Source organism: Capsicum annuum, chromosome 10, assembly GCF_002878395.1.
Source record: "Capsicum annuum cultivar UCD-10X-F1 chromosome 10, UCD10Xv1.1, whole genome shotgun sequence".
In the NCBI taxonomy this organism is placed as follows: domain Eukaryota; kingdom Viridiplantae; phylum Streptophyta; class Magnoliopsida; order Solanales; family Solanaceae; genus Capsicum; species Capsicum annuum.
Window position 1 is genome coordinate 137,142,100 of NC_061120.1, and position 24,957 is coordinate 137,167,056.

The following is a 24,957-nucleotide window of genomic DNA, read 5'->3' on the forward strand; positions in this document are numbered from 1 at the left end:
ACAATGGAAAGGATCATTACATATTTTTCAATGTTTCTTTTTGTTTTTTTTAAATTTTATTTCTCCTTATTAAAAACATATATATTTGTTTCTCACGAGTTCACCATCTTTAGTTCTAGTTTTTACAACACCAACCACGTTTGATGATTAGCTTATCCTCTTTTATTCTTTTCTTCTCTAAGTTTTAAACTTTAAAGTGTATTAGAAATAATTTTGATCAAATTAACATAGGATATACCCAATAATGGGGAACAAGCTACATAATGTGGCTAGTCAAAGAAATAGGTTATAAATCTCAAAGGGGTCAACTAAGAATAAATTAAGAGGTAGCACAAACAAAAGTCAAAATGTGGAAAGTTGTAATTGTCAAGATATACAATAAACATAATAAATACTCACCACATATGGTACAATGATCCAAAAGTAAATTCTTTCAATTACACATTTACCACACAATCGTATTCAATTAATTCAAATTATTAAGCCCATCTTTCCTTTTGAAGTCAAACTAAAGAGATCATGTATTTGTAATGAAGTTCTCTACTTTTGTTATATTTACGTGAATTATTCATGATGTCAAGTTTATACCTAACTGGGGTACCTAGATTTCAAAAGACAATAATTTCTAAACCTATAATACCCTATAACTAATTTTTCTTAAGACGATCGTCATCCATCCATTATAGGCACATGTCACTACGTATGTCTAAAAAGAGCTGCTACCTAGTTCTAGGGTTTCTCCTAAAAAAAGAACAATAAAAAAACTAAGTGGTGAGCAAAATATGCTTGTAATAAAGAACTAAAAAGCTAAAAAGAATATTCTAACTAAAGAATAAAAGATTTTTTTTGTGTTTTTATGCTTCTATAATGTTTTTAATTTTTTCACATAAGCATAACAAATTAAAAAATAACTCAAATTCTATGGAAATCTACATAAATAGAAAAATAAAACAAAAGTAGCACTATAAAAGTAAAATAAGCTATTACAAATTTGGATGCCTCCTTATTAGTGTTAAGCTTAACATTTTAGCATGATGTATGTATCAAATTGGTATCCTTATTTATATGTGGTGTAATATCGCAACATGATGCATGTATCAAACGACTCGAGATTCTCTCAAAACTTCCACCCATTATGAGTCAATGTCTTATTTTTCTCTAATTTGTTCATCTTGATAAATAGCTTTTTCTCTCCATCTCACCATTCTTTATGCCACATAATCACTATCCCATGATTTTACAACTCTTTGAGCATTTCTCTTTCTTATCTTTATATAAATCCATAGTAATTTTTATGAACTCGGTGTTTGCTTCCTTTGTGCTAGATTTCAACAGCTCTTTCTTCTCAACCTTATTTTCCAACCATGCTCTTTAACATCGATTTCTTGGTATTTAGATTTCTCTAAACCTGCATATATAGAGAAATAAAAAAAAGTTATGTTATAAAAACAAAATTAAATAAGCTATTACAAATTAGGATGATTCCTTATTAGCGCCTAGTATAACATCACAGCATGATGCATATTTCAAATCATCTCAAGATTCTCTTCAACAATTCTTGCCATTGTGTGTCAATGTCTTTTTATTTTTTGTTCCAAGTGGTTTAACTTGATAAACTATCATTTTCTCTCTATCTCACCATTATTTATGCCACACAATCATTATCTCATGCTTTCACAATACTTTAAGCACTCCCCTTTTTTTTGACAAATCAGTAGTAATATTTAAGAGATCAATGTTTGTTTTCTCATTGACAATTCACAAGCTTACTCTTCTACACCCATTCTTATCTTCTTTTACTTCATTTATCAAGCACAAGTCCCTATAATGTGAAGTCTTAAGGAATTATTTGTATACTTTGTAAGTAACCTCTTTATCGTGCACTCACATTTTTAGCTTACCCTCTTTCACATTGATGAATGCTTTACTAATGGTAAAAATAGGCATTCTAAAATGATTGGCATCTTGTCGTCTACTTCAAAATCAAGAATTATAAAATCAATAGAGTTATGAACTAACAAACTCTAATGAGAAAATCTTCAATGATTTCTTGGAGAGTAACTTTGGAGATCAACTAGCTGCAAAACTTTGATAGTGGGTTTGGTGTTTTCAAAAGAAAGTGTATTGCACACAGATATTGGCATTAAACTGATACTATATCTACATCATACAATACATAGAAAATACCACTTTTACCAATTTAAATGTAAAGGGTGAAACTCGAAGGGTCCTTAAGCTTTTCTAGGATCTTGCTCATTACCCTTGAACAATAATATTTAGTATGTGCTACATTTTCAAGCTTATCTGACTATTATTTCATTCCACTACATCTCTCATCTATTTTACATATTTTGGAATTTTCTTCATAGTATAAATGATAGAAGTATTTATATTTTGTTCATTTTATGATGTTAAGGAACTTACTGAAGATTGCATCCTCTTTGCTTTTTTGAGTTTTTGAGGAATTGGGGCTGGAGGTATCTTGACTGCCATATCAATATGGTTAGTAAATTTTCCATAAACCATATTTTCTTAAGAAACTCTATGATTAGGTTTGGTACATATATTAGAGTGCGACCTTTATAGGAATCATTCTCTATAAAAAAAATATCTAGAAGCTTATGATCCTCAAAGTTTGTATTTCTCTTTATAGGCTTTACTTTAGGCAACTATGCATATGCCTCTTTGATTTTCTATTTTGAAAGTACTTTATCTATGTTTCTTCCACTTCATAATATTATTACCATTACTTACTTGGGATTAGGATCAGTGTTTCTTAAAAAGCCCACTTAGGTATTTTATTTTACGATCCCCTTATCTTTTCTACTTTCTACTAAAGTTTCCTAAGCTACAACTCTTGATATTTCATATCTATGACCATCTTTGCTTAATCAGTGATAATTTTTTTAACCATATCTTCTATAGCACTTTGCTAACTAATTGTTTGATTATCCAGCAATAACTATTAATCTTGTGGTATGTACTATTTCTCAGTAATTTTTTAATTCTAGCCTTAATTTTTATTTCATGAAAAATTGGGGTAGTTTTACGTAACAATCCTTTTAATCATTATGAGTTATTTAATAGTACAAAAAAGTTGAGTTTTTTCTTGAGCTAAAAGTTAAAAACTTTAGGCTATGCTAGTCTTGGATAAAATGCTAATGAGATATGGTCTATGGAAATATGAGAGTGGATTAGGTAAATGTAATAAAGTTTAACTTAATTTTATGTTAGCTATGGAAATAAGGAACCCGTAGAACATTTTGGAGGTGAATTTAGGTGAATGTATTTACCGATATAAAACTTAATGCAAAGCGGTTAGTTTGGGATGTCATGATTTGAGGGTGCATTACAAAAAATATAACAATATTAGTGTTTTTGAGTTTCTACCTCACCACAGCCTCTATAGAAAGTGGCAGGCTTCTAGGGGACTGTCACTATAGTGGGAAAATACCCACTATATCGGGATTTGATGATGGTCACTACCACTATATCAAGTGAAATCCGCTACAACGATATTGTTATAGCGGGATCATGCTGGTATAGCTGCATAAATCATTGTTTAAGCAGAAATTTTTCTAAAAATAATATATTATTTCTTAACACATTTTGGGGAAGGCACAAGCAATTTGGGGAAAGATTTACCTATTTTGCACTAGAAAATATTTGTAAAGGTAAGTTACTTATCCATATTCACTTATTTTTCGATTCCTTAACTTAAGCATCACTAGTTTATGGATCTTTCATAGAGTTTAACTTAACCAAGATATATTTTCTGGTATAAAGGGATAAATTTGGTGTAAAACCTTTGTGTTATAATTCAAGGTTGATTATTTTTTTATGATTATACTTCACTAATATAACCATAGAATGGGTAGTTTTAAGGTGCATTTTTTTTTGAAAAAATACCTAGAATGGGTGGGATGAGGATAATTAGCCATGGGGTTTGTAATTAGGTTATAATTCTCAATGTTATTTGTCATTTTGTTGATTTGGTTTTACATTCATATTTCTAGACCACAATTAAGTGGAAATTAAAAGGAAAGTGAAAATTCAGGTTCAACAAAGTATTTCAAGCTTGGCTTGAGGTATGTGATGGCTTTAATGTAGTTGGAACCTAATTTGTTTCATTTGTACATGCTAACTATTTCTTAATATTTCTTTTGCAATGTATGTTCAAGGAAGTAATGGTTTTTTGATTTTCTAAGTATTAATTACATATAATTAACTTTTATAAAAAATATGTTGGTTGTTACAAATATCATTTTGTATTCATTTTGATTGTGGTTGTAATGTCTATCATCATTATGAGATGTACCAATAACTATACATATTCAAATAAGTGGTTGGTGTAAGGTTACACTTGATGTCTGAGATTTGGTACATGGTCAAGGGTTTATGCGAGACCTCATAAAACTTTGATCATTTTATTTTTAATATTTCAGTGTGCATAATGTCAATTTTTAACTTGAACTGTGTTTAGGGGTGTTAAAAAGGTGCTTGGGGGAAGTTTCAGATTATTCAAAAGAGGTTTGAGGTTATTTTGGGACCTCGAGGTGGTTAGGATCCGTGATAAGACCGTGTTACGGGTGTTAAGTTCTGCGATATCAGCATGGGACGAAAGCTATCCTCTGCGATAACGACATACCACACTAATCTGTTAATTTTATGCATTTTTTTCACATAGGTGAGGGGATTTTTATCTTTATATCCCTTGTACGACCTTTAAATATAAAATAAACTTCTTCTATTTAGTTTTCAAAGACCAAATCATCCATTCTCTTAAAACACAAAACTCAAGAACATTCAAGGGCTTCATACTACATTCATCATCCATGCTCCAAACTTCAAATTGACTTCAATTTTTTGTATGTTTCAAGCATATTTCTTTTCTAAACTTTAATTATACACTATGGAATTAATTTAATGGATTTTATGTGATTTAAATTATTAGTTTGAAACTAGATTAAGGGTTTTGGGTTGTTACTAATTTAATTACATATCCCATGCTTTGAACTGATTATTAAGTTGATGTTTTGGGGATTGGATTGGTACATTATTTAAATAGTTGGAATGGGAGACATAGGTTTCCCCAAATTGGATGAATTTTAGCTTAGAATTGCATGAACCTCAATCCACTTTGTATATTTGATTTTTAATATGAAAAATTGCACTGTTTAACTTATTTTTAAACTCAATACATTGAATTAATGGATAAATGGATATAATGATGCATTTGAATGGACTTGGTAGTCATTGTTTAGATTTTTAATTGAACTTAGGAGTCCAATATAGTTGTGTGGATTGGTTTGAAATGTTTAATTTAGCTTGCAAGCATATTGGTTTGATGATACCAAGTGGTAAATACCTTAATGAATGAATCCTGGGCTAATGGTTAGAATTATGTGCAAAGTGATTTTAATTTAGGTTTAAAAGGGATAATGTATCTTTTTGTGAAGGTGTATGTTCCAAGGGAATAAATACTAGATATTATGTTTGCTGGTGTTGGGGGTTTATATGACTTTGTGATTGATACACACTTAATATATATATATATATATATACTTCGGATGGCTATTTCCCATGGTTTCTTTAGTTTTCCCTTTATTTTTCCTTAGTTTGTACGTACAACTAATATGCATTGGGGCCCTGTTAATAGAGAGAGTTGAACCCATATAGCCCACGGGTGTTTTTAGGATGGATCGAGCTATACAGTCCAGATTAATGGTTTTAAAACTCTTATGTTCCGGACCCATACCCTATCCTAGAATCTTATATATGTATATATGAATGTGTTTATATAGCTTTGAATGATTTTGGACATGACATTAGTTTATCACCTTTCTTGATTTATATTCCAGTGCTTATCCCACTGGCTATCTTTGGATGCTAAATCTTTTTATGATGTAGGGTTTGGAGACTTTTCTGTTGCTCTTGTGTAATGTTAGGTAGTTGAGCACGTCTATTAAGTTTCTATGAAGTGGTAAGCCTCCATCTTTTTGAATGCCTTGTCATTTTATTAATCTTTCTTTGCTGACTTAGTACTGTTGTATTTATTTATTTTTATCATAGTTGGGGGCATGTCTTGACATAGATACTATTCTTGTTTTAAAGGCTTTTGTGGACAAGTGTAGGTTGGTTATTGTTTTGACTCTTCGTTTTCATTTGAGTTATCTATTCATCCTTTTACTACTATGTTATTGGCTTCTGCTTTATTTTAATTATTATGCTCTTGAGATTAGAATAAGAAGGTGGTCTCCAGTCTATAATAGGCTTGAGATATCCATCATGACTAGACACTGGATTGAGTCGTGAAAAGCTTGGTATCAGAGAACGATTTAGAGTCATTAGGTGTCCATAAAATCATTTTGAATAGAGTTATTTTTATGTCTTTGTAGAGCACCACACTGATAGATAGGAGGATACAAAGCATTTAGGAGTGTTTCCCTTTTTGTGTTCTATGTTAAATTGAAAAGTCTAGTGTTATGAAACTTCTCCAACTTCTAGCTCTCTCGTATTTCAGATCATGCCTCGCTGAAGATTTGGTGTTTGTATAAGGTCTCTAGGTAATCTATTCTACTTAAGGAGAATGTGGAGGGGACTTACCCTACTTTTAGAGTGAAGACCCGATCTAAGATCCCTACTCCTGATTCTGTTGCTCTATGTGGAGTTCTACCTGTCCCCTTAAGTCTTTCTCAATTTTCCCATGTCGGTGATATTTATGCTCAGTCAGCTCAAAGTGATATCTCTAATGCAGAGTTTCATCAGTCTATTCATAGTTTTACTCAATTAGTAGCATCTCAGTGTCGTCAGTCTGACCTTGTTGGTAATGTTCATTCATCTAAGTTCACTCAGGTTGGCTAGTTTATGAGGTTGAATCCCCCAACCTTTACAGGCTTCTAAGGTTAAGGAGGATCCGCAGGGGTTCATTGATAAGATGGAGAAAAATTTTAGGGTGATGCATGTTACTAATAGAAAAGTCATAGAGTTTGTTTCATATCAATTCTAAGATGTAACTTATAAGTGGTATGATGAGTGGAAAGATATGAGGGGTGATGATGCTTAGAAGGTTGTATGGGATGAATTTTTGGGTACCTTCCTGGATTATTTCTTTCCTCAGGAGTTAAGGGAAGCTGAGGCTGAGGAGTTTGTTAATTTGAAGCATGGTAAGATTAGTGCCAATGAGTGTACTTTGACATTTTAATAGTTGGTTCCATATACTTCATAGTTGCTATAAAACATGAGATCTAAGATGAGAAAGTTTGTTTCTGGGTTGTCCCATGACTTGGTATTAGAGTGTAAGGTTGTAATATTAAACAATGATATCGATATCTCCAAACTTATAGTATATATGCAGTAAGTAAAGGATGATAAAAGAAACAGGCAGAGATGGAAGGAGAAAGAATAAGAATTTTAGATATTCAGAGTTGGGTGGTGGTCAGAATAATTAGGGAAAGATGATAGACAATGGACAAGTAAGAAGAATTAGGTAAATTGATATTCATTTACATGTGCCCCTTATCCTAAGCCTTTGGGTGATTATCATTTTTAGACTAGGAGCGGTCCTAAGGCACAGGGTACCTAGTCTCAGGCTTATGGAGCTCAGTCAGTCCCACCTTATCCTCTTTGTCATTTTAGTGGACATCTTCTTTGTGATTATTATGAGGGGGGAATAAATAATTTTATAATTGTGGTCATCTTGGTCACATACAGTGAGATTGTCCTTTATTCAAGGTTGCCACTAGGGCTAATAAGGTCCCCATTGCCATATTTTTAGCTCATGTGCCAAAGTGTACTACTTCTGGTACTGCACTTACCAGAATCATCTCTATAAACTCTCTACTCTCCAGGAATCTGAGATATCTCAAGATATTATAACTGGTATGTTACAACTCTTTTCTCATGGAGTTTATTATTTTCTAGATTCAGGTTCAACCATTTCTTGTGTGACCTCTAATGTGGCTATGCATTTTTGTTTTTGTCGTAAAAATATTTCCAACCCTTTCTCTATGTCTACTCTGATGGGTAAGTCTATTATTGCTAGAAAATCTTCAGGGGTTGTGTGGTGTTGATCATTCATAGGGAGACATTGATTGAAATTGATATTGTACTATGTGATGCAATCTTGGGTATGGATTGGCCTCATTCGTGCTATGCTTCTCTGGATTATAGGACCCAAAAGGTCAGTTTCCATTTCCTTAATAAATAGGTATAGAATGGGAAGGGAGTTCCTTTATACCCAAAGAGAGGTTTATCTCTTATCTTAGAGCATAGAAATTGATTTCAAAAGAGCATCTGTATCATCTAGTTCAGTGAAGGATTTTGACTCTAAAAGTTCTTATTGGTAATATGTCCCCATGGTTAATGAATTTCCTGAAGTATTTCTCGATGATCTTACAAAAATTGCTCTTGATAGGGAAATAGATTTTGGGATTGAACTTCTACTGGATACTATCCAATTTCCATTCCTTCTTATAGTATGGCTTTGGCTAAATTAAAGAAGCTAAAGTAAGAATTGTGAGTTATTTTTGATAAAGGGTTTATTCATCAAAGTATTTCTCAGTGGGGCATTCCTGTACTTTTCATGTGAAAAAAGATGGGTTCCTTCAGATGTGTATAGACTATCGTTAGTTAAAAAGGTGACAATAAAGAATAAATATCCTCTTCCTAGGATTGATGATCTTTTTTCCCAGCTTTAAGGGACTAGATGTTTCTCTAAGATTGATCTTTGTTCGAGTTATAATCAATTTAAATTAGGGAGGTTCATATTCCTAAGACTTCTTTCTGAACAGGGTATAGTCATTTTGAGTTTTTAGTTATGTTATTTGGGTTGATTGATGCTCTAGCTACCTTCATGGATTTTATGAACCAGGTGTTCAGACAGTTTTTGGATTTGTTTGTGTTATTCATTGATGATATCTTAGTCTATTTTAAAAATGAGTAGGATCATGCCAATCACTTCAAAATTGTGTTGCAAACCTTTAAGGATAAAAAATTGTATGCAAAATTTTCTAAGTGTGCATTTTGGCAAAGTGCTGTGACATTTCTTGGGCATGTTGTTTCTACTGAGGGGGCCGAGGTTAATCCATATAAAGTTGAGGTAGATAAGAAATGGTATAAACCTATGATTCCAACCGACATTAAGAGATTTCTGGGTTTGGGTAGGTATTATAGGAGATTTGTGGAGAGTTTCTCTTCTATTGATGCTTCATTGACAAAGTTAACTCAGAAAAAGGTTAAGTTTTTGTTGTCTAATTCTTGTGAAGGTAGTTTTTAGAAGTTGAAGGATAAGTTGACTTCTGTGATAGTTTTGACCCTTTCTGAGGGTATTGATGGTGTTGTTGTTTTTTGTGATACATCCTATGTGGGACTAGGTTGTGTCTTGATGATGCATGGTAAGTTTGTGGCCTATGCTTCTAGGTAGTTTAAGGTTCATCTAAGGAATTATTTGTCTCATGATTTACATTTTATGGCTGTGGTTTTGATTTAAAGATTTAGCATCATTATGTTTATGAAAGGCATGTGGATAACTATTAAGATCATAAGAGCTGCAATATGTGTTTACACAGAAAGATTTGAATATCAGGTAGAGTTGGTGGCTCGAATTATTTAAGGATTATGACATAGTCTTGTACTACCATCAAGGTAAAGCTAATGTTGTTCTTGATGCCCATAGCAGGTTATCTATGGGAAGTTTCTCATATGTTGATGAGGAGAAGAGAGAATTAGTGAAGGGCATTCACAAATTGGCTAACTTAGGAGTTTGTCAAATTATCTCTTGGTGTTGAGGTGAAGGAGAAATAGTCTTTGGACCCATACTTATGCAGATTAAGGAATTTGTGGGTCAGCAAAAGGTTATGGCTTTTGGTATTTAGAAAGATAACTTCTTGAGGCATCAAGGTAGATTGTGTGTTCCTGATATTGATGGGCTTCCAGAAAGGATCATCATTAAGTTTCATGAGTCCAGGTATATAGTTCATTTGGGTTTGACTAAGATGTATCATATTTGAAGAAAATCTACTTGTGGAACATATGAAGTGAGATATGGAAAATTTGGTTGCTAAGCGTATGATTTGTCAATAAGTCAAGGTTGAATACTTGAGGCCTAGTGGTATGTTTTAAGAGATAGAGTCCCCATGTAGAAGTGGGAGATGATTAATATGGATTTTGTTATAGATCTTCCACGGTCTCACAATTAGTATGATTAAATTTGGGTCATCTGCTTACTTCTTACCTATGAGGGCAAACTACTCTGGAGAGGATTATGCTAAGTTATTCATTAAGAGATTATGAAGTTACATGGTGTGCTATTATCCATTATTTCAGACGATGTATGAGGAGGACTGGGAATGTCACGTATGAGTTAGATTTTCCTGCAAGTTTAGCTTTGATCCATTCTATGTTTTATGTGTCCATACAAAAAAGTATATGGGTGGTCCTTTCTTGATGGTACCTACTGAGGACATTGGTGTGATGGATTCCTTGTCTAATGGGGATGTCTCTATTGAAAAATTGGATTGCAAAGTTCATAGATTGAGAAAGAAGGATGTAGATTCGGTGAAGGTCATTTAGAGAAATCAAAAAGTGGAAGAAGCTACATCGAAAGATGAGGAAGATACGAAGGCCAAATACCCAGTCTTGTTCCTTGGGTTGGTTGAAAGTTCTTAAAGTATGAGTTTCATTTTCCTCTGCTCACTTTCTGAGCTTGTTATTTGATTCTGGTGTATTCTTGTGCTAAAAGTATCCTAACTCATCATAAGGAGTGATAATGTGAGACCTCGTAAAACATTGATCATTTTATTTTTGACCTTCACATATGCCTTATATCATTTTAGACTTGAATTATACTTAGGGTGTTAAAAGGGTGTGGGGGGTAAGTTTTAGATTTTTCAGAAGGTGTTCAGGGTAATTTTATAACCCCGAGGTAGTGAGGGTTCGGGATAAGGCCGTTTCATGGAAGTTAACTTCTGTGATATCAGCGTAGCATGAAGGCTAACCTCTGCAATAATGGTGTACCATGCCAATGTGTTAATTTCATTCAGTTTTTGTTTTTTCACTTGGATAAGAGGGTTTGATTTTTCACCCCTTGTACGACCTTTAAACATAAAATAAGCATCTTTTCTTTAGTTTTAAAGATTAAAATTCTCCATTCTCTCTCAAAACTCAAAACCTAAGAACATTCAAGGGTTTCACAGTGCATTCAACATTTAGGCTCCAAACATCATATTGATTTCAATTTTCTATGTGTTTCATGCATGTTTCTCTTCTTTAAACTTTAGTTTTATATTCACGCATTAATTGAACGGATTTCATGTGATTTAAACTGTGGATTTTAAAATTGGGTTAAGGGGTTTTAGTTATTACAAATTGAATTATGTGCCTCATGTTGTGAGTTGATTATTCATTCTTTAAATTGACTTTTTGGAGTTGAATTGGTACATTATTTAAATAGTTGGAACGAGGGACCTGGGTTCCCCGAATTGGATAAATTTTTGCTTAGAATTATATGAACCTCAACCCACTTTGTAAATTTGATTTTTTTTATGGAAAATTACAAGGTTTAACTTGCTTTTGAACTCAATGCATTGAATTAATAGATAAATAGATATAAAAATAGATTTGGATGGCCTTGGTGGTCATGGTTTTTATTTTTAATGGAACTTAATAGTCTAGTTTGGTTGTGTGGACTAGTCTAGCATGTTTAATTTGGCTTTCAAGCATATTGGTATGACAATTCCAAGTAGTAAATGTCTTAATGAATGACTCTAGGGTTAATAGTTTGAATTATGTGCAAAGTGATTTTAATTTTGGCTTAAAGAAGGTTGTGTAGCTCTCTGTCAAGGTGTAAGTCCTGGGAGATTGAACACAAGTAACCACGTTTGTCAAATTTGAGGGTCTATATTACCATGTGCTTAATACACACTTGATATGGTGGCTTTAGTTTTCCCTTGATTTTTCCTCGGTTCATACGGCTAACACGCACTAAGTCTTTTCAACAGGGAGAGATGAACCTATATAGCTGATGAGTGCCTTAGCATTGATTGAGGTACAAGTCCAGGTTAATGGTTTTAAAACTCTCATGTTCATGACCCTTACCATATCCCAACATATTATATATTTATATATAAATGTGTGTATGTGGTTTTGACCGATTTTGGACATGGCATTATTTTATCACTTTCCCTGAGTTACATGTTAATTCTTATCCCACTGACCGTCCTAGGATGCTACATCATGATGTATGGTCCGAATATATTTTTTGTTTCTCCTGTGTAGTGTTTGGTGGTTGAGCACGTCTGTTGAGTTGTCGTGAAGTGGTGAGCTTCTATCCTTTGGAAGGCCATTTCATTTTAGCATTCTTTCTTTATTGATTTAGTTCTATTGGATTTTTATTTTGGTCATAGTCGGGGGCATGTCTTAACTTAGATGTTATTTTGGTTTTAGTGGCTATTGTGGACAAGTGTGGGTTGATTATTATTTTGACTCTTAATTTTCATTTGAGTTATCTATTCATCTTCCTACTATTGTTTGATTGGTTTCCAGTTTATTGTAATTATTGTGCTTTTGAGTTTAGGCTAAGGGGATGGTCTTCGATCCATGGTGGTCTTGAGATCGTAACAATTTATCCCCTACAGGTCATGGCTAATAGGTTACCATAAGACCCTTAATATTTATGCACAAGGTACAAGAGTGTGAGAGTTCCTTAAGCAAATCGAGGATTATGTGTTTTCTTTTTTATATTGGATTGGTAAGTGATTCAATCATATGTATTTTCATTTTTATGCTGGTTCCTTGAGTGAATTGGATTTATGTGCTTAATTACTAAAGATGTTTTCTTTATGTAAATCGAGATACATGATATTGCCATTAATACTATTCTTCTGGATCCTTAAGTGGTTCCGGCTAATTACAAGTTGTAGCATACTTTTTGTTGTCTATTACATGTGTAATTAGGATATGCTTTACATTATTATGGTGTCAAAGTTGTATGACTTAGTGTCTTATTAGTGGTAATAGTTTGACTTGACTTATTATCCTTGCCACCTTATATTGGCTAAGTTCATGTTATACTTATTATAAGGTTAACTATATGAACTTGAGGTAGCATTGCATGATAGGTTTTATGGTTTTTTGGTTGTTCTGTATTATGGTTATATATTCATATTTCTCATTTTGGGTTGGTCGATGACCCTATTCGCACATCATTGTTTCTTGTATGGCGATACTACAATTGCTCTTCTTTTTTATGAGTGCAGAGCATATTCTAGTTACTATTCTAAGACCTCAACTGTAATTTAGACCATATTCAAACTCAAGATTAAGTTACATCTTTTGGTTACTATGAGTTTGTCACTCATTTTTCTGGTCCATTGTTCAGACTTTAACATTTCTTTAGTTTTGGGGTTGCACCCCCTTTTTTATAATTATTAGAGTTTTGGTACAATGACTTTAAGCTTTATGGGGATTAATTAATGTTTATTATTTCTGCATTTATCTTCATTTGAGATGTTGAATACTAGTTTAATTAATGAGATTAGTTTAGTTGACTATTTTTGGCTAAGTATTGAATGGTTTACATGGTTAGTTCATTCTACTATCGAGGGTTAGTGCGGGTGCCACTCATGATAGGTTTTGTTGTGACATAGTTTCTATTAGATCCTTAGATTCATTGATCACATTATACAAAATAGGTCTATTAAAGTGTTGCAAAATTATATAGAGATGTTTGTACTTTTCTTTGAGATACTATAAGTTTTAGAAAATAATCCTTTTAATCCCAATTGGTATTAGTGTTCCAAATTAGTGTCTGACCTTCTTTATTCTTTTATACATATATATGGAAGACTAGATCGAATGAAGCACAAGCAATAATCCCAGTACCAACAACTCTATTTGTGGAACTGACTATTTAGGGAAAAGGACAATGAGGGGGCAAGCGGGAAGAGAAAGAGAGAAAAAAAAACTCCCAAGGGTGGCACTCAGGCATTAGCTAACAAGACCACTATAGGTTAGTATCACCTCCCACACCTCAAGATCATTTGAGGAGGTTAATGGAGTGGATGAGGATGGCTTGAAACAAAATATAACAATACTAACTGGAGGTGCATCCCTTTTTCTCGTGTCTTCAAGGGTTTTCAACATGTTTTGGATTTTTTGAATGGGTTAGATAGTACTTGAGCCACTCCCATTGTGCTATTTCAGGTATTGGGTACTTATTCTACTACTGCTTTATCTTTTATAGTCGACGAGGTTTCAAGGATTTATTCGTTCTCCTATCTTATTTTAGGCCCCATCATGACTAGTATCAAACATAAGTTGCTGCCTAAGTTTCTGAAAATAAAAACCGCTTTATTTTATGGTGCTGAGACTGAGGATGTCTTTGAGATTGTCATTGATTTCTATGAGAGGCTACATAAGTTAAGGATTATGAAATAACATGATGTTGAGTACGTGACTTTCAAACTACAAAGAATATCATGTAGTAGTGGAGAGCCAATTTGGAGTTTCAGTCACTAATTACCTCTATTAACATAGTGTCAGTTTCATGCCTATTTATTGAGAAGTATGTATCATGTATTATTTATGATTGCAAGAAGGATGTTTTCCTGGCACTTGGGTGAGTAGTATATCAGTTGCAGCCTATGAGGCTAAGTTCCATATGTTATCTCATAAGAAGGAGAGGATCCAATTATTCATTAAAAATTTTAACACTGATCTTCAAGTATTATATACTTATATGGCTTCTGCAGGAAAGGGTTTCAATGAGATGTATAATTAAGTGAAAAAGTTTGAGGGTATTAAACAAATTATCCAGGTGAAGGCATTAGCCAAGAAGTCCCAAAATATGGGCAACTTCAGTGGTTCTTATTCCAATGGTCAGAGTGAATAGGCTTATCAAGCTTGCCCAATTCAATCTATTTCGCCAGCCTCTATAAGTGGTCATTTAGGGGCTATTCAGTATCCCTTGGTTGCTAGAGTCTAAGGGGTTTTTTATTCCTTATACAACGAGCCTTCTCTTGAGCGATGCTATTATTTTCATTGTGTTATAGGTAACTTCAAGAAAGAGTGTACTTTGAGATATATAGGTAACATACATAGCAACAAACCAAGGCTGGGATTTCAGTAGGTAGATATAGAAGTGTTAATGCTAAGGGTTATCCATAGGATGGACAGGGTATAATTAGGGAGGTCGTAGAGAAAATTTGATGGTAATACTAGGAAAGGTGGATTATAACTTATTGTAGAGGTTTCCTAGCTTAATGATAGAGTTCACAACTATGCCTTCCCAGTCATGACTGAGGCTGAGGTGGCTGACGTTGTTATCACAGGTACTATTCTAGTTTTTGACTGGATGGCTCCTATTTTATTTGATCCAAAGTCTTTTTAATCATATGTATTTGTTACATTTCTATTGAGTCTAGGCTTGGCGTGTAATGTAATTGGTACTCCTCTTTATGTTTCTACTCCATTTTGATATTCTGTATAGTCACCCATGTATATCGTGCATGTTCTATTTTGCTCATAGGATTATGGACTTGGGTATACTTTATCATTTTGGACATTCTTGATTTTTGTATCAATTTGGGTATGACTTGGTTGTATCCATATCATATTGTCTTGAACTGTAATGGTAGACATTGACTCAAGAAATACCTAGAAGAAATAAATTAGAGTGAGAGGAAGCATATGAGTCTAAGCCGGTGAGGATCATATCTTTTACTTGGGTTCGAAAGGTAGTAGGGAAAGGGTGTTCATCCATCCTAATTCATCTTCTGTATGTTAGTTTAGAGTCCCCTTCTATTAAGTCAATTCCTATGGTTTTAGAGTTTTAGGAGGTATTTCTTACGAATTTTCTCGGTATGTCTTTTACATGGAATATTGATTTTTGTATTAACTAACAGTTGGGCACTCGCCCAATTTCTCTTCCTCATTATCGTATGGATCTGGAAGAGTTAAAAGAACTAAAAATTCAGTTACTAGAACTACTCAATAAGGGATCTATTCATCCCAATACTTTACTTTGAGATGCGTCGGTGTTATTCGTTAAAGAGAAATGGAAGCATAAGGATGTACATTGCTTATAAGCATTTGAACAGGGTTACTATCAGGAATAAGTAACCCCTGCCCTGTATAGATGAATTATTTGATCAATTGTAGGGTGGTTCTATATTCCCTAAGATGGACTCGAGTTTGAGTTATCATCAGCTGAAAATTTGGCCTAATGATATACCTAATATATCTTTTAGGACTCAATATGGGCATTACGAGTTCTTAGTCTTTTAGGTTGACAAATGCACTAACAAACTTCATGATCTTAATGAATTATATTTTCCAAGTCTTTCTTAGGTTATTTTGTGACAAATTTTATTGATGACATTTGGTTTACTCCAAGAGCAAGGAGGAGCATATATGTGATCTTTGTAATTTTTTTGGGAATTTTGAAGGAAAAGTAGTTGTGTGCAAATTCTACAAATATGAGTTATGATTCTCTTTGCTTGACTTCTTAGTGCATGTGGTCTTGGAAAAGGGGATGATGGTAGATTTCCAGAAGATTAAAGCAGTTAGGAGTTTGGTTCGACCTAGCTTTATAACTGAGGTTAGGAGATTCGTAGGTCTTGCTAGTTATTGTCGTAGGTTTGTCATGAATTTTGCTTATATTGATACTCACTTGACAAGGTTGACTCAGAATGAGGTATCATTTATATGGTTGGATAACTGTGAGGAATGATTCTAAAAGCTTAAGAGATTTTTTACTACAACTCTTATTCATTCATTACCAGTTGAAGACAAGGATTTTATGGTATATTGTAATGCTTCACTCCAGGGTTTAAGTATTATGGTTATGTAGGACAGGAATACAATTGTTTATGCTTTAATTCAGTTAAAGACTCATGAAAAAAATCACCCAACTAATTACTTGAAGATGGCAGGTGGTATTTGCACTTAATACTTGGAGACACTACCTTTATGGTGTTAACTGTGAGGTATTCACATACCATAATAGAAGTATGTGTTCACACAAACGGATTTGAATTTTAGTCAAAAGAGATGAATGGTATTGTTGAAAGAATATGATGTGGCCATCCAGTATATTTCGAGTAAGGCCAATGTGGTGAAAGACGCATTGATACAAAAAAGGTAAATATAGGCAGTTTGACCGGTTTGAGGGTGTCAAGGAGACTTTTGGATAGGGAGTTTCAAGCTCTAACAACTTGGTTTATGCAGTTTAGCGTTTCATGAAGGGGTTGAGAATTGACTAGTGTTGAGGTAAAGTCAATATTCCTTAATATCATAAAGGTTAAATAGTTTAAGTATAGGAATTTGAATAGACCCCATAACAACGTGGTGTTTGGTAAGGCTTCATATGCCATACTTGACATGGACGGAGTATGGTGGCTTAGAAGGCAAGTCTGTGTTTCTTGAATTGGTGATTTGATTTAGAATGTGCTTGCTGAAGCTTTTGGCTCGCTATATTTTTTTTTCATCCAGATGTAACCAAGCTATATTATGATTTGAGAAAGCTTTATTTGTGGCTTGAGATGAAAAGGGACACAATAGAGTATGTATCCAAATGTCACACTATCAATAGGTAAAGTGCGAGCATCAAAGGACTGCGGGTTTGATCCTAGGGATACCATTCCGTAGTTGAAGTGGGAGCAGATAGCTATAGATTTGTGGCAGGTCTTTCTAAGATAATAACAAAGCATGAATTGATTTCATTTATAGTGTATAGGTTGACTAATCAGCCCATTTAATTTTGATAAGTGTGGATATCATGTCAAAGAAGTTGGCCAATATCTATGTCAAAGAGCTAGAGAGTCTACTTAGGGTACCCTTACCATCATTTTAGATAGAGGTATGCAATTTGCTTTTAAATTTTGGTATAATTTTCTTGAAGAATTGGTAACTTAACTCACTTCAGGCACAATTGTTTATCCTCAGAATGATAGACAGGCCGAGAGGATAATTCAGGTGCTTGAGGAAGTATTAACGGCATATGGGTCACGCTCCTAGATAAAAAGGGCACTGAAAGAATGGGAGAATGATCGATATGAATACTTGTTAACAAATGACATGCATTAAGCGAATGATCCATTATTCATAAGGAAATTACAAGAGTGGTTCATAAGCAGCATTGACCAAATGGTCACACTAATATAGTACACAATTAAATTTATGATTACATATGATAAAATTACAGTTTTTATGAAACCTCAAATAATATTTTTAATTACACAATAATGAATGGTCAGGATAGGTCTCGAGACACTTAAGCAATAACTCTAACTATGAATTGAGGAGTGCTACACATCTATTACCTCCAGATGATCGAACAACTCACCAACTGCTATGCTGAATAGAAATGATTGCTTAATATAAAAGTCTACTATTGGGTGTACCTGATCCTAAATATACAAAGGTGTGGCACCCCCAAATACAAGATGTACTAGTACATAAAGCAAATTGAATAACAAGTAGACATATAAAGATGCTTAGTAGATTGAATGATAACATGAGAAATTATGGACAGCTAAATACTAGAAACTCTCATCTTGACTATAGTTGAGGAGATACAAGTGACTAATACACAATATAAAATATAACCTTTGAATTTGTCTTATTATCTCATCGTGTAACATCTTATGAGTAATTCATCATTACGAAGCTCCTAGTAATTTGTGTAGGTGATGTCTTATGCCTACTTTTATTTCAAACAATCATATAATTGCCTACCATAGGCAATCTAGATAAACTGCAAATCATATGTTTCTCAAATACCAATCAATTTGATTTGAAACATATAACTGTAATTACAGTATAATACAAGGTATGTCCCCATGTGCTCACTATGAGGGTCTATCCGAAGGCCATATGTGTCATATATCAGCTTGAGTCAGAAAACCTAGTGCATGACGTTCTACCTGACCCCAAATAAAAATGATGCCACAAGGGCGGGTACACTATAATGTTCGGGATCATAATAACGATTAGATCCCAATTTTATGCATAAAATCACATTGAACATGTGTTCTAAGCCATACCTATGAATACGCTTCCATAGTTAACTTTTATCAAGTAGTGCCTTATAGGTCTACACAAGTATATTATGATAAATACTTTTTATCCATTCAAGTAATGCTTTCTATATAAAACTACATTTATCCATTTAAGTAGTGTTTACCATATAAACCTAAATTCTTTGATAGCATCATGCTATTTAAACACCAGTTTCATATATCATTAAATGACTATATGCTATATGGCCCAATTTACTAGACCGATTATAGTATGGCCATTTATTCTAACATATAGCATGTGATTTATATACCATATAAATTCTATGAATTTTTTATGAACACGAATACAATCCTGTATAACACTATAAATACTTGAATCGACAAGAGTAATATGAATACTATGACATCAATAAATAAACGCATGAAAGGTGGAAACAAATAATTTCAAATGAAAAGAATGTGTGGATATTGTGGCCACATCAGGCATATATTCATGTGTTGGACACATAGAAAGTGAAGATTCTGTTCAAATATATCAAGTAGACTATGTACGCTCTTTTTTAAAATACAAGTCATTATGGGTCTTGCCTTAACGGCGAAGGTGGGTTAAGCTTTACATACCTTTGGTTCTTCCTATCTAACTCCGCATTTATGATCCCAAGAATCCTAATCTCAACTGGCACTTAAAGCCTTGACATGAAAACTCTGATAATCTACTATCCAAGTAGATTGATGACATTATAATGTGTAAATATGATTAGCTATCCATAGAAATTAAAATCAAAAAGTCAATCTCATATTCCATAAAATATGTATCACTGTCTTCCTACACTTATTTGATCAAGTACTTACACAAATGTAATGACACCATAGATATGAAAACAAAAAGACCATATAAGATTTAGTCTTTTCTATATAGTAGAAGAGATGGTTTCGACACCTCTGCTACATGAAATTACCAAAAAGATATAAGAAAAATTTGGACTTTAAATATATGGGTTGCTAAAAATAATTATACTTTCTATTGTGTAATGTGTATTCTATTAAAGTCTTTAAAAAATTCCCACCTTCTTACATTTAATCACAGACCATGCCACTATAAAAAGCTCACCTACTTCTACTTAATTACATACCATGCCCCAAATATAAAATGATTCCATTGTTCCATTATAATGGTTTAAATATTTAATATATTCTATTAATTTATATTTAATAACTATAACTATATATTTGAAGTAAAAAAATTATTTATTTAATAGGCTATCATGTTCAAAAATAATTTGTTTATATTTATTTTAATAAATTAAAGAAGATTTATTATTTTTGTCGTATATAGAAATACCAAATGTTTAAATTTAAAATTTTATAATAAAATAATTAATTTAATTTAATAAAATAAATTTTTAATGAATATTTTCTTAAGATTTGCATTGGGTCAATATGTATCAAGTAAAAAAGAAATAAAAATAATATATAATAAAATTTTGTTATTGTGAGAGATAAACATAATGCAATATCCAATAATGTTTAATAATACATATTTTGTATATGAAAAATTTAGCATTCCGTATTTAATTAATATACTGCTCGAGTGAGTTATCAATGATTAATAATATTTAATAAAAAATAAAATAGACATAAAATCTGAAATTAACTCTTGATGTTTTAAATTAAATTGTCGTCTTTCAAACGATGATTTTACTATGCCACCCCTTATAATAAGTCATTTATGTATTATAAAATTAAGAATAACAAAATGATATGTCAACATAAGAAATTTGATTGACTATCAAAATTTTATTAGTGTCGTATAATTTAGGACGGGATAGAGGAAGTTATAAAGGAACATATATTATTTGAAAAATGAAATAACAATAATTAACAAAAATATTCTAAAAATTAACTTGTTGCCAAAATTTTATCTGTGCTTATCTTATTGAAAAATTATGTAAAAAATTATTATAAATCAGATAATTAACATCTTTAAAAATTTAAAAATATAAAATATTTGGATGACTCTCAAAATTATATCATTGTTTATTAAATTAAAATAGAATAAAAAGTAGTATAAATCACAGGCTGCTTGCTCCATGATTTTACTATATCGCCCTTAACGAATTATTATAAACTATTATATATTTAAAAAATTAGTAATATTTAATTAAAAAATAAAATAGACATTTATGACATGTCTGCTTCAGCTGCTTTAATCATGATTTTACTGTATCATCCCTGATTAATAATTATAAGTCATTTATGTATTGAAAAATTAATAATGTTGAAAATGTGATATTACTATATCACCCATAATTAATTATTATGAGTTATTTATGTATTAAATATAAATAATATTTAATTATAAAAAAATAAAATAAACATTTATGACATGTCTGATTCAGCTGTTTCAATCGTGATTTTATTATATCACTCCTAATTAATTGTTATAAGTCATTTATGTATTAAAAATTAATAATATTTAATTAAAAAAAGTAAAATAGACATTTATGACATATCTGCTTCAGCTGATTCAGTCATAGTTTTACAAAATATCAGTCCTAATTAATTATTATAAGTCATTTAAGTATTAAAAAATTAATAATATTTAATAAAAAATCAAATCGATATAAAACTGATAAATTAACTCTTGATGTTTTAAATTAACTTAACGTCTTATATAAGGTCTACTTAAATTTTTTTCACAAGTATTTTTTATAGTAATTTTGCTATGTCACTTCTAATTAGTTGTTGTAAGTCATTTAATACATTTATGCTTTGTTGCTTCAGTCGTGATTTTACTATATAACCCTTAATTAATTACTATGGTCACTTAAGCAGTGTGCCACTTAAATTTAAATAGGAAAAATATCACAAATCACAATGATTAAAAATTTAAATTATTTAAAAACTATAATTGGCTACCGTTGACACAAAACTTTGGACAAGAAAAGTAACATATATTATTCAAAAATTACATAAAAAGTATTATAAATTACAATAGTTAATAAGTTAAAATATCTAAAAATAATTTAATCTGTTATATATTTAAAAAAAAACATAAAAAATACTAGAAATCATAATAATTAATAACTTAAAAAATTTAAAAGATATAAAATATTTGGTCTACTCTCGAAATTATATTAGTGTCACTTAAAGTGGAATACAAGAAAAGTATTATAAATCACAATAATTAAAAACTTAAATTATTTTTAAAATATAATTGACTATCAATGCCATAAAGATTTGGACAAGAAAAGTAATGCATATTAATTTAAAAATTACATAAAAAATATTATAAGTTACAATAGTTAACCACTGAAATTATCTAAATACATATTAAAATAACATATGCTGAACACATGCTAGATTCCGGATGAATCTTAGAAAACATATCCATTCCTTTTATTAAAAAATTTTATTTAAATATATCAAGATTGAAAAGATAAATAAATATCTTAATATCGAGCCCGTGCTGAAACGGGTCATGCTCCTCTTATATATAATAGGTACAATAGTATACGAATGGACAATATTTCTATGTGATATACGGTTTGGGTTAAAACCCAAAATCATATTTTGACTAATATAAAGTAGATTTCTAATATGACAAATAACATAAGAATTTATGGGACGTGATTTGTTTCCAAGCTTGACATGAAACTACTGTAGGTTTTCAAGAAATTTCAAAAAAAATCATGCTTAGCTTCATAATATAATAAGGACTGACTATATGCACTACAAACATAAATAGATGTAATATATTGGAGGAAGAGCTTACCGTAGCTGTTGGAGGAGCTAGAGAGAAATTTTATCCTTGATTTTTGAAGAAGAACTCAAGTAAGGGCTTATGTAATCTAAGGAGGTAAAAGGGTGAAGCTAATGACTTCTCCAGATCGGCTATGGAACAATCTCTCTCTCTTCCTTTCTCTCTCTATACATGCACACATACACACACAAACATATATGTATATATATATATATAAAAGCAGATCTAGAGCAGCACAAGTAGCCAAGTGGCAAGCTGTTGAGAAATCGCGTGGTAGTTTTTAGGACAAAGTTTAACGATATTGTAATATAAACTTTGATTTAACAGATTAGAAATATTTGAATTTAAAAATACATTATCCTTTTAAATAGAAAAATAGCTTAAAAATAAATTTCCTTTTCTAATTATTATTATTATTATTATTATGTCTAAATAATATGTATTTTTGGTGTGTATTCAAATCTTACCCTTACTTGTAATTATTTTAAAACTGTAAATATAAATTAAAATTTGATAATTTAATTCAACCTATATATATCTACTCTCAATTCCTTTATATATCTTGTTTAACAATTGATGTTTATAAAAAAAATTGATTTTTTTTAAAAATTGATTTTTTAACAAACAAACAAAAGAAAGAAAGAAAAGAAATAAAAGGAAAAAGAAAGGAAAAGAAAATGTTGAAAAGAAATGGTAAAACAGTAACAATAATTAACAGCAGTAAATTGTTAATTTTAAATTAAAAATAATCTATATATAAAATTACATATTAGAAGTAGTTAGTTATCGTAGAGTTCTAATTGGACTCTTATTGTTGTCTAACCAATCCTATAAGATAATATCTATTCTATCAGTTTTCTTTTGAATTTGTATTGGAGATACAATATCTTTTAAGAAATAATTTTTTATATAATTACAAGTTCTTATCTTCGGCGCGGGGTAGAGCAGTTTGGTAGCTCGCAAGGCTCATAACCTTGAGGTCACTGGTTCAAATCCTGTCTCCACAACATCATGTTTTTCCAAGCATTTATAGGGTTGACTCTGGTAACTAGTAATTAATTCCTGCCTTTCGCTTATTGGGGGTGGAAGGCAAAAGAAAATATAAGGGAGAGATAGAATCACTACACTATCACGGTAAACTATACCAAATCCTTAATTTTAGGATATATTTAATGCTATTTATGAAATTAAATAATAAATAGTAAAAAAATTACTTTATCTTGGATCTTGGGCGGATAGCGGGAATCGAACCCGCATCTTCTCCTTGGCAAAGAGAAATTTTATCATTCGACCATAATCGCATTTTTTTGTTCTTGATAAACAATATGTACCCACATATATGATATATAACCGGACCTTATTTGTGCAGTACCGGGACACATATTCTCTTCAGAACGATTCTAATTATTTTTTTAATTGTATTCTTTTTATTCAAGAAGTTTGACTCCCCTCTAATTTTTGTGTTTTCTTTATTTTGATTTGCATTTTCTTTGGAGACTTAGATTCAAATTTAATGTGTCTCACAATCAAGAAAAATTAGAAGGTCATTTTGGGTCTGCGACAAATAAGTTCAAGAGATGAGAGAATTAAGGATACCCACTAGAAAGACTAATCCAATCCATAAGCATGTACCAGAAAATACAATATTTTGGTTATTTGACCAACCATCAGGAGAAGCAAATACAATGGGTACTCTAAACAATAAGATTAATGAAGTAGAAATTAATGTAAAAACAACCTATTGGAAAGCACGAGTTATGCTTTTAATCCTCTAAGCTACCAATAAATGAACTATATACCATTTGATCCCTCTATCAGCTAAAAATTATAATTATGATAAAATATACCATCAAGGGATTTTACTTTATCAAGAATCCATTGATTATATATGACTTATTACTACTCCCCCTTTCGCACTTTATTCGTGCATGGAGTGGAGTGGAAAGAGGAGAGAAATGGAATTTTATTTTTTATTTCACAACTAGGCATGCTAGATCATATATCTATATACGGATAGATAGATCGACCGGTGGATTTGTACCTTAGATCTTTCTACATATAATGGGGGTATCCACCCCTATAGCCATGTTCTTTTCGAAGAAATAAAATAAAAATAGTCTTTCGTAGAGATGGCTAAGTGGTTGATAGCCCCGGTCTTAAAAACCAGTATAGTTT

The 24,957-nt window shown here is 31.7% G+C and overlaps 1 long non-coding RNA gene across 1 annotated transcript; it reads right to left on the reverse strand.

Moving 5' to 3' along the window:
* Positions 1–957: 957 nt before the first annotated feature.
* On the reverse strand, positions 958–22,963 carry LOC124888034. Its single transcript, XR_007045892.1, has 2 exons — positions 22,795–22,963; positions 958–1,408 (listed from the first exon to the last, which is right to left on the reverse strand). It is a non-coding gene; the product is annotated as an uncharacterized LOC124888034 (long non-coding RNA).
* Between the last annotated feature and the right edge of the window lie 1,994 nt (positions 22,964–24,957).